Here is a 12,001-nt window from a genome sequence, read left to right as displayed (position 1 = left end):
CATGTTAGTTCTAATTTAGAAACAATAATTAAAAGGTTAATGTAAAGTACATAAATATATTATATTTCATGTTCGTTCTAATTTAGAAACAATAATTAAAAGGTTAATATAAAGTATATACAAATATTATATTTCATGTTAATTCAAAGGTTATGTTTCATGTTAGTTCCGACAATTAAAAAATTATTAGAATGCTTTAATTTTGTGTATTTCGAATTTTGTTGGTAATATAAAGTATATAAAGTATAAGGTTAATATAAAGTATATACAAATATTATATTTCATGTTAATTCTAATTTAGAAACAATAATTCAAAGGTTATGTTCCATGTTAGTTCCGACTATTAAAAAATCATTAGAATGCTTTAATTTTGTGTATTTCGAATTTTGTTGGTAATATAAAGTATATAAAGTATAAGGTTAATATAAAGTATATACAAATATTATATTTCATGTTAATTCAAAGGTTATGTTTCATGTTAGTTCCGACAATTAAAAAATTATTAGAATGCTTTAATTTTGTGTATTTCGAATTTTGTTGGTAATATAAAGTATATAAAGTATAAGGTTAATATAAAGTATATACAAATATTATATTTCATGTTAATTCTAATTTAGAAACAATAATTCAAAGGTTATGTTCCATGTTAGTTCCGACTATTAAAAAATCATTAGAATGCTTTAATTTTGTGTATTTCGAATTTTGTTGGTAATATAAAGTATATAAAGTATAAGGTTAATATAAAGTATATACAAATATTATATTTCATGTTAATTCAAAGGTTATGTTTCATGTTAGTTCCGACAATTAAAAAATTATTAGAATGCTTTAATTTTGTGTATTTCGAATTTTGTTGGTAATATAAAGTATATAAAGTATAAGGTTAATATAAAGTATATACAAATATTATATTTCATGTTAATTCTAATTTAGAAACAATAATTCAAAGGTTATGTTCCATGTTAGTTCCGACTATTAAAAAATCATTAGAATGCTTTAATTTTGTGTATTTCCAATTTTGTTGGTAATATAAAGTATATAAAGTATAAGGTTAATATAAAGTATATACAAATATTATATTTCATGTTAATTCTAATTTAGAAACAATAATTCAAAGGTTATGTTCCATGTTAGTTCCGACAATTAAAAAATTATTAGAATGCTTTAATTTTGTGTATTTCGAATTTTGTTGCTACATATTGATTTTTGCAAATTTGTATGCATTTGTGAGATAGAGGAGGGAAACGAAGAGAGGCGTAGGGAGGAGAGGAAAGAGAGTGGGTTAACCCTGGACTCCTCACCCTTTTTTAGACATCATTACTGCTCACTGGGGTATGTTGTCACCCCGTGACTTTTTTTGTCTTTGAATAGCACAAGCTATTATAGATTATTAGACATAACTACAGAAGAAAATGGAGTCATCTGGGGTGACACGTCATCCCGGGGAGCATTGCAGGGTTAAAGAGAAGGTGTGTGAATGGAAGCAAGTAAAGGTTTAATTTTCTTCATTTTGCTGTATCTAGATTTTGGTTTTTAGATTGTATCAGAGATTTAATCTCAAGAGAATGAACCATGAAACCAACACATGCTCAGAAAACATTATCAGTAAGCATTTTGATTAGTCTGCAGTGTCTCTAAATACACTGATAATATCTCTCCTTAAGAATGCTAGTCCTGCAAAGTTGATGTGGAATACTTATAATAATATGGAATTATTATCCATGATAGGATGGTAGGTGAAGTTGATCATCAAGATAATATTTTACACTTTACATACCAGAACCATCTGCACATAAAAGTGTATGATACAAAGGCCGTTGGTAATTTAATTGTAACTTTAATCACTTGAATGGCACGAAGTTAATTCCTTCCCTAATTAAGATGTATTTTGGATTTGTTGTCCAAGAAATCAATTGTTCTCAGCTACGTCAGAACCTGTGATATCTAGATCCAGGGACAAGCAAAGAATGTCAAGGCTACTGACGAATGACTTTGTAAAAAATGATTTAAAAAATTTTTGTCTGGTCTATTCTTTTCTGTTTATAAATACAGCAAAACTTCATTTCTACGTTTTATAGGGGTCTGGAGAAAAAATGCCTAACTGAGAAAAAGTTATAATTGAAATATAATTTAATAAGATCTGAAATAGAATTTGTAGACTATATGTGGAGAACAAGGTAAGTCAATTTAGTAAAATTTTCACAAGATAAATTTAGAACTTCATAGATAAGCCATCTTTCAGTCTATAATACAGTACTCAAATTTATAACATATTCTTGAAGAATGTAAAATTATTTCTATGAAATCTTAGCTGCTTAGAACCAAAGCTTACATTTCAAACTCCAATCCAGAAAATTATATGAAACTTGAATGATTGCTCCTAAGCAATAAATCATGTCCTCAAATTGTGATCAATGTTCCATAATTTGTTCAGTTGCATCATGATCTGTTACGAAATGCTTCACTGTTTCTAAAGCAGCAACAGCATCGTTAAAGGACACAAGATTGTTGGAGAAAGCATGGGCAGATACGAATTTCAAAGTGGGCCACATCTCAACAATGAACACATCTATATATATAATTTGAACTGGTAATGGAAATTACGGGAAAACGGCTGAACAGATTTTAATAAATAACCCCTCATTTTGAAGCTTGGAACTCAAAGTTTTTCAGAAAAATAATAGTTTTCAGTGAAATGTGAATTTTTCAACGTAATTTTCCTATTTTCCAAAATTCATCTGTTGTCAGTTTTGAGAACTAGCTAATTGCATTTCAGAATAAAACAAAACACACACTACAGGAAACAATATTACACGAAGGCCATGATCTGCAAGAATGCTGACATATTTAGAGCTCAAATTAAATTGGTTATTAAAAACTCAACTTATTAAAAATGATTTACAGGTTCGATTCTATGGTGTGTAATTTTCTGGGTACAGCTGTGTATTGGATATTAAAAACTACAAAACTTGAGGTGGTTTGATGACATGATTACCATTAGAAATGAAATATTATTGTAGTTAATGTCATGGTGTAACTATTTTTCATTAATTATACATATTAATGCTATATTGATGATAGGAAAGTGAAACGTTTTGAGGTTATATAAGTAGATGTAGAGAATAACTTCAATTAGATTTTGATTTCTATTTTTTACTGAGTGGCGGCTATATAGTATATGTTACTCAAAACTATAAAACTTACGTAAGATAATAATATTATTAAAAATCAAATATTTTTATAGCTATTAATCAAGTGGGGTTGGGTCTTTTTCATATATTTAATGGCAGTGTGGTGTAGATATTTATATGCGTGGTTCTCTTCAGTATTGGCTCGAGAGAGAGTATGTTTCATTATTATGGAAGCAAATAATTTTCAGAATATCTGGTATTCTTCATTGAAAATAAATCTGAAAAATGTTCATTTGAACGTCTAATGAACTTAGTTTGCAGCATTTGCTGCACAAGCCACTAGTGTTACATATTTGCGTTTTTACAGTTTCAAGACAAACCTAATTTCCAGCAAAATTCATTTAGTGCGTATAAATAAGGTTTCCTATCTTCTGGAGTTTAAAATGCGATCAATAAGTGTAGAAAACATATAAACGAAAAATTTATAACTGAAATAAATTAACATGGAAAGTAAAGGAATTTTGTTGGGACTGTATACGTAAGTATGAAAAACATATAAAAGAAGTTTTACTGTATTAAGAATGAATTTCATTATCCTGGGATTTTTTATACCTTTCTCCCACTCTCTCACAACATGGACGGTCATTCTTGTCCAAAGAAAAATGTTTCCACAATAGCATCGTGGACAGTAGGAAAGTTTAAGTCTGCTGCATATGTTCAGATTTTCTTACATGAAATGATAGCACAATGTAAGTATCAAATAATTAATTTGATGGTTTACTGGTTTATAAACTGAATCGATTTTTTTTTTCATATTATCGAACAACTGGAATTATTCTGTAGTTTTTATTTGATAGTATATAATCTTGCAATATGCAAACAGTGAAACTTACAAGCCAACAATGACTGTCCTTGCTGTATTTTGTTCTTAAGGGTGTGTTTAAAAATTACGATATCACTAAAACCCATGAAGAAGTCTGAATTGCACAGAAAAAATAACTAAAATTTTCGCATATGTTACAAATTTAAATAGTTTTAGAAGCAATTGTTAGTACTACAGATTTCAACTTATATTATACACAAAAATGATAAACTGCAGTGTCTTTATGCACTAGCTATATTACAGTTAACATATAACAGAATCAAATATTTGTACACAAGAAAAGTTAACTGTGCAATAGCAAACATCATGCAACGCTTTACATTTCCAATTAAATTAACTTCAAACCAAAACTGAAGATGGTGCTAATGTGCAACAACACTTAAACCAGCGAATAGGGATTATAAAGAATGGACACTGAGCGAATTTTCCTGTGTTTTGTTTCTCTGTGCGCCAGCGTTTAGTTCTACTTTCAAGCACTAGAGGATAGTGTAATCGAGCATAGGCTAAGATAATAATTGAGAATAGAGTTGAGACACAGGATTCAAACATCGCCTACCTTATTGCATAATCCAGGAACGCTTTGCTTCAAATAAATTCAAGTTAACAGCTTTTCCTTATTTCTCAGTCACAAACTAGTTGTAATAATAATATTTTATATTTCAGATATAATAAATTGTATTATAAAATAATATAATACATTATAAAATTATGTATCAAATTCGTTTAATATTTGTATATAATATAATATAACCACAGTCTAGTATAGACAGTCACGAAGCTTGGGGTGATTTTTTGCATTTCTCGCGATAGTTGCTAGCCGCTTGGAGCGCTGTGAGTACTAGGAACAATAGACTGTGACACTGGCATTGTGATGTAATACAGGCCGTAAGGCAGACCATGTGACTCGCTTAACCCGATCACGAAGGGCGGCGTTTCAACCATATAAATTAATTGGAATGCATAAAGAGTAACATATATTTCTCTAAAATGTAGTGTAATTGCATTAATAAAATTTAAAACAATGATTAGGAGACACTTCAGACATAATTCCTTGCGAGTTACGGTGTAATATTGTTTTTGGTGTGAAAATTACGTTCTTCGTATGTGTATAGACCTACCTGCCTTTATTTCGATTAAATATTGCGAAATTCTTGTACATTCATTTATGCACGATGAAATAATTTTCAGTTGCAACGCACGAATATTTAATAAATATGTTGAAATTATAGGTTATGTTTACTGTGCAAGTTGCCCCTTTCTGTCTAATTTTAGTGGTCTCCAATGTTCTGCCATTCATATGGAAATATTATAGGTTATGTTTACTATATCTTATATTCCTAAATTCGCAATTATACATTATAATTAAGCATAATGTCTTGTATGATACTCCGCACATTCAATTTGTCTGTATTTTAATACTACAATTGAGTATTTAATTATCTGGTCTAGATCGAAAAGGCATTGACTGTGTCGTATTTCGCATTGTTGTGAAAAGTTGTGTAAACTGTGAAATGTTCGTTATCGGTTGTAATAACTGTAAATGGCTAAAATACAATAATTTGAATAATAATATGGGACAAGGAGACGTTTGTAGCACTATAAATTCTAAGAAAAAGAGGTCAGAGTTATCCTTTCGAAAGATCCAGGAAGGTGAGTTTATAAAATATAATATATATACTTTATGAAAATAATATATAAACCTTATGCATTTCGTATTTCAATAGTGGAAGGAAGGTGTTAATTTTTCAAAAGAACACGATATCAGAAGTACAATACATTTTATCGTCTGCTAGGGAAAGAGTCTGTGATGAGGCGATAGTAGCGATCCTGGTGGCTAGCAACTATCTATGGATGCATATTTCAACTGTTTATGTTTGCATATTTAGTAAGTATTGAGCTTCGCAACTAAACTGTGATATAACATAGGTATATGGTTTTACTTCTCATAAGAGTTACGTTTTTCCATTTTCAGTGCTATCAAGTCATTACATATTTTAATTGTTGTTGGGGTCAACGTCTCAACTCTCATTATAAAGGAACTCTAGAGTCTAGACATTACAGTTAATGAAGGATTTATTATTTTATGGATCCAATTTATTTTATTTGAGTACATAATGTACCTAGATGTATAAATTATATGTGTTACATTTCTGCTGTGTCGACTGCTAGCTGGTGTGATGTCAGCGCCAACTCTAGGGAGAAAGCAGAATCTCACGCTCTAGCTGGCTTGAAGGTCATTGAAATCAGTCCGGCTACATCAAAGATACCGACGCGAAGTGTCCATTCCTTATAATCCCTATTCGCTGCTTAAACCGCTTCTTCAGAAAATCATTTTCATGGATGAAGTCACTACTTCTACAGTGTTACTTCACATATCAGGTTATTTATACAAAATAAACAACCAAACACATTGAAACAAAATTATCAACAACTACGCATTAAATAATATCTTCATAAGAACTCCGCACATATAAATTAACACTACTCTGAGGGTAAGCATTGCTCAATGCCGGAAGCTTCATCAGGTTGATGCACAATATCCAGCAAGGTTAGTTTTTTTAAAGATGAACACAAATGAATTATTAAACAGTGCTTTCAATTATTTTCATTCATCCAGTGTGTGAACTAAATAATTCTACATTTGTAGGTGCTGAAAGCCACAACAGTTTATGGACAACAATTTACAATAAATAGTGATAAAACTACCCGTAACATAAGAAATATAAATTAAGATAAAGGTAATAACATTACGTCATTAGTTTTCATCCAGTACATTCTACAACAAAATCCACAAAAATAAATGAATAGTACACAATGAAATTTTAATAACTGAGATTTCTATACTGACTAAAACCTTCTAATATTTCTATTATAAAAATAGGGTAATTTCCTAGTTCCCGGTACTCGTTACATAGGTCGTTTTTATGTTTAACATATTTAGTGTAACTTGTTGCTTGTGAGCCATCCCAAACCCCGACCTCCACCCGTAAGAGCGCCAGTCCTTATATAGCCGTCAGTCAAGGGCTTCTGACAAATAAAAGCAATTGACAATAGATATCTCAGTCGTGACAACCTCATAAAATATCCTATCAATTGAATAATCGATCTTGCTACGTACAACATAATTATATTATTATATTATTACCCATTTCAGCGAGTACTGACGACCACTGAAAAATACGACAGGGAGCATTCTCTTTTGGCGCAAGGGTGATTTATGTAACATGTTTCTAATTTAGTCTTTTAAATACCGGTACAATCTTTAATAAATCACTGAAAAAGAAATGTGAATATAGGAAATGGAGTGAGTACGAAATTATTATTATTTTTTGGCGCATCATTTTTACGTAAATAACGACAAATAAAAACTAACATGCCACATTACATTATTTTAAGAAATACAGGAAACAAGCATGAATAATATTCACAATTCTTAATGATCGTGGGATAGAAAAAAAAGTATGGAATGAAAATTACATACAAATGTGCGTGTAATAAACAATAAGGAAACCATCTTCGATTAATCATTTCAAAACAACGTGAATATAGCGTGGATTGTGTAGGAAAATAATTTCTTATATGTTGCTCCCAATGTGCATCATTGTTAACTTATGAAAACAAATGAAATTTAACATGGCATATAAACACTATTTGAAGAAAGATAGGAGATATTAAGTAATATTCATCGTTTTTAATAATCTTCGGATGGAAAATAACAATGAAATATGTATAAAATAGAAATTACGTACAGGTGAGCATATAAAAAAGAGTAAGTAGAATCATTTATTTGATTAATAAGCTTAAATTACACCAGGTTTGGTGTAAGAGTGGTCTATGTAACGAGTACCGGGTACTAGGAAAATACCAAAAATAGTCTCAACAAGGGAAGATATATCGCATTTGCGCGTTTTTTTTCTATTCACATTTGAATGAATAATCAACATTCGGTTATGTCACTTGGATTCCATATTTTTCAACTGCGAGTTTTTGTCATTTATTCAGTATGAGAGAGATGGTTTAAGTCTAATCTATGATTAGGGATACTGATTTTCCCAAATGACTTTTTCATGGATTTCTGGTAACCGAGGCAGACAGTTGAAATTTTTATGGGTATGAACGAGATTCATTCTGTAGACACGTTTTACAATCGTAATTTGTCGTGCATTTCGCTCGCTTTTCCCGTTTTTTTGGGAATGTGACAATTTTTTGCGTTAAACACGATTTTTTTTAAATATCTCTCAATCATACATTCATTAGTCACGAAATCCCGTTATTTTACTTTCAACAATGAAACATTCACACTGAAATAAGTATGGAAATAGATTTTTCAGAAAGAGTATGCAATAAAGACTAAGGAATAATGAAAGGGAATGAGTGTTTCATTTACATTTTTTAAAACGATTTCAGTGTTTAAATTCAAAACTTTCTCATGATTTACATATTTTAAACAACGACTTTTTCACGAATTAAAGTAGTTTTATTTACCGACTTTGATGTGTTTTATTCACCATTTCACGGTGTCTCTATCTGTGATATACATGTAACAATAACGCAATTTATCTCGAATTTCTAAATTAATTACTTCAAAATCATAATGTATAATACTGTTTACGAAAGCTACTTCTTCCAAAACTGTAAAATAATTATATGGCGCACATATGAAACATATACTTAATTAACCTATAAAATACTATTAAAAAGGGCTGTACCCGATGTATGACATAACTTACAATGTACATCACTCATCATAATATTAAGGTAAGCGAATACAAGAACTGTCTACGACAAAATGTCTAAATGTTGAATTAATAAAGTTTTAGTATGAATTACATTACATTAACTAGAGAATAGAAAAGTATAATGCTGTGACTTTCTTAAAATTGTAATTTCTGTCTTTATTACGTTATAATCAGATACTAAAAATTTACTTCTTCATATACAACAATGTACTAATTTTCATCTCACTACTACATCAAGATTTTTAACAAATGGTAAATAACGTATTAAATGTAAGCCATAAGTAATTCGCCTTAAGTTTCAAGGTATACTGAATTATTAAATGAACATATTCTGACTATATTAAGACAGTTATTAAAGCTTCATTCGGCACAATTAATTTATCATTTTTGCTGGTATCTAGAACAAATGGCACATTTAACACTGAAATAAGTGCAACTGGGTTCAAATAAGTGCAAAATGTACAACACACTTAAAAGAAACATCTGCATTAATAACAAATAGTACTAATTTTATAACTGGACGTACAAATTGCTCGTTATTGCATAAATTTACACACAAACTTCTGAACATAAGATTTTTCTAACTGTACACCACCATTGCAATCTATAGAATAGTCAAATACACTTCATGATTTTTTTTTATCAGTAATTTTTTACACTGCATTATCTGTGCTATTATCTAGCTTAGTTGTTCCCAAAGTGGGGGTTGCGACCCCCTTGGGGGGGGGTCATGTAAAGAGCTGAGAAGGTCGCGAGATGACTTACAAAATAAATTTAGGTTAGGTTAAATTAGATGTGTAGTTTTATGTGAGAGGTTAGGTTAGATTAGTGTGTAGTATTATGTGAGAGGTTAGGTTAGGTTAGGTGTGTAGTATTATGAGAGAGGTTAGGTTAAATTAGGTGTGTAGTATTATGTGAAAGATTAGGTTAGGTTAAATTAGGTGTGTAGTATTATGTGAGAAGTTAGGTTAAATTAGGTGTGTAGTATTATGTGAGAGGTTAGGTTAGATTAGGTGTGTAGTAGTATGTGAGAGATTAGGTTAGGTTAAATTAGGTGTGTAGTATTATATGAGAGGTTAGGTTATATTAGGTGTGTAGTATTATGTGAGAGGTTAGATTAGATTAGGTGTGTACTATTATGTGAGAGATTAGGTTAGGTTAGAATAGATGTGTAGTATTATGTGAGAGGTTAGGTTAAATTAGATGTGTATTATGTGAGAGGTTAGGTTAGGTTAGATTAGGTGTGTAGTATTATGTGAGAGATTATGTTAGGTTAAATTAGCTGTGTAGTATTATGTGAGAGGTTAGTTTAGGTTAGATTAGGTGTGTAGCATTATGTGAGAGATTAGGTTAGGTTAGATTAGCTGTGTAGTATTATGTGAGAGGTTAGGTTAGATTAGGTGTGTAGTATTATGTGAGAGGTTAGGTTATATTAGGTGTGTAGTATTATGTGAGAGGTTAGGTTAGATTAGATTAGGTGTGTAGTATTATGTGAGAGATTAGGTTAGGTTAGGTTAGATTAGATGTGTAGTATTATGTGAGAGGTTAGGTTAGGTTAGTTTAGATGTGTAGTATTATTGGGTTATTTTACGACGCTGTATCAACATCTAGGTTATTTAGCGTCTGAATGAAATGAAGATGATAATGCCGGTGAAATGAGTCCGGGGTCCAGCACCGAAAGTTACCCAGCATTTGCTCATATTGGGTTGAGGGAAAACCCCGGAAAAAACCTCAACCAGGTAACTTGCCCCGACCGGGATTCGAACCCGGGCCACCTGGTTTCACAGCCAGACGCGCTGACCGTTACTCCACAGGTGTGGACTGTGTAGTATTATGTGAGAGGTTAGGTTAGATTAGGTGTGTAGTATTATGTGAGGTTAGGTTAGACTTTATATCTGCAGTATTATGTGATAAGTTTGGTTCATATCACATCACTCACATGCCGTTCTCCACTGAAAATCCGATAATTTCCTCCCTCATATTGCGTCACATTAAGGAAATATGGCGGCTTTTTTCATCCACGCACGACGAAATTCATATAAGTAGGGTATGCATTTGGGGCGAGCTGGATGGGCATACAACGCTCCTAATGATCACATCCAATTTTCACTACTCCATACTATAAATCCAAGCGATTTTCAAGGTATTTTAGGAATGTCTTCTAGTGGCACATACATACTGAACCTTTATCTTGTTTTATGTAGCCTAGTAATTCTCTAAAAGGTTTGCACAATATTATAATATCTGGTAGATAGGTAGGCTATCTAGGTTACAGTGAACTTGAAGCATATGCTTTAAAATACCTCAAAATCTGTGCTTCATTGGTTGACCATGATAATTTCTTTGAAAAATATTGGAGTGCAAGAGGTCAAATGACTTTATTGTCAAACGCCTGGCATTAGAAAACAACAACATGTTTTAAAATTATGTCAAATTTTTAGCAATATGAAACAGTCTTTGACAAGTCTTTTTCAATATTGACCAATTTTGACAAGTTTTCACACCCAATTTTCACTACTTCATACTATAAATCTGGTAAAATAAAAAAGTTGTTGAATTAGAGGAAAAATCTGATCGTCTACAAGCAGCTCTAAATATGGCTGCTTTATGATATAAATAATAATTGATCAGCCATTCCAGTTGTCACGGATGTTACATTTTTACTATTTTCAAATTCTATATATTGAAAATTAAATGACTTTTGTCAACTTTTATTATTAGAATCAATTTAGAAGATGAGTATCACGTTACAGAAAGAAAGTTGTTGAATAAAATTTATTATTATTGCTGATAATGAAGAAAAGGTTCAGTCACGAATGTTACAAGATTTGTGAACTCACTTGACACCTTATTAACAAAAAGTGTAAAACTCAGGTCTCTGCCTCAAGCAAAAATAGATTCATTCTCATAGTGTCCATGTGAAAGCTATGCAAATCTCATTGCATCCAATTAGTTCACAAAAACATAATCTGTAAATATTTTATAGATATTAACATATTTTATCATGGATATTACAGATGAGCTAATGTCCTTCATTTTTCCAGTTTCAAAACAACTGTGACATTTCTAAGTCAAAATATTCACTTGACTGTAAGATCAATTGTTATTAACCCAAACTATTGAAATTAAATGGCAGAGAGAGTACAGAGTAAAAAGTTCCTTGATCCTGAGCTCTGTAATTAACAGTGCAGGCTCTCAAAATATTTCTTCAACAATATCTCCTTGAAAAACATACATCAACAGCTGAA

At 30.9% G+C, this 12,001-nt stretch overlaps 1 protein-coding gene across 6 annotated transcripts in view; it reads right to left on the bottom strand.

Annotated features, from left to right (window-relative positions):
- Nucleotides 1-12,001, bottom strand: part of GABA-B-R1 (gamma-aminobutyric acid type B receptor subunit 1) — a 163,837-nt gene that overhangs the window by 119,280 nt on the left and 32,556 nt on the right. The gene's annotated exons all lie outside the window — the stretch shown is intronic.

The sequence above is a fragment of the Periplaneta americana genome, chromosome 6 (assembly GCF_040183065.1).
Source record: "Periplaneta americana isolate PAMFEO1 chromosome 6, P.americana_PAMFEO1_priV1, whole genome shotgun sequence".
NCBI classification, from domain to species: domain Eukaryota; kingdom Metazoa; phylum Arthropoda; class Insecta; order Blattodea; family Blattidae; genus Periplaneta; species Periplaneta americana.
This window is presented reverse-complemented; position numbering and strand designations above follow the sequence as displayed.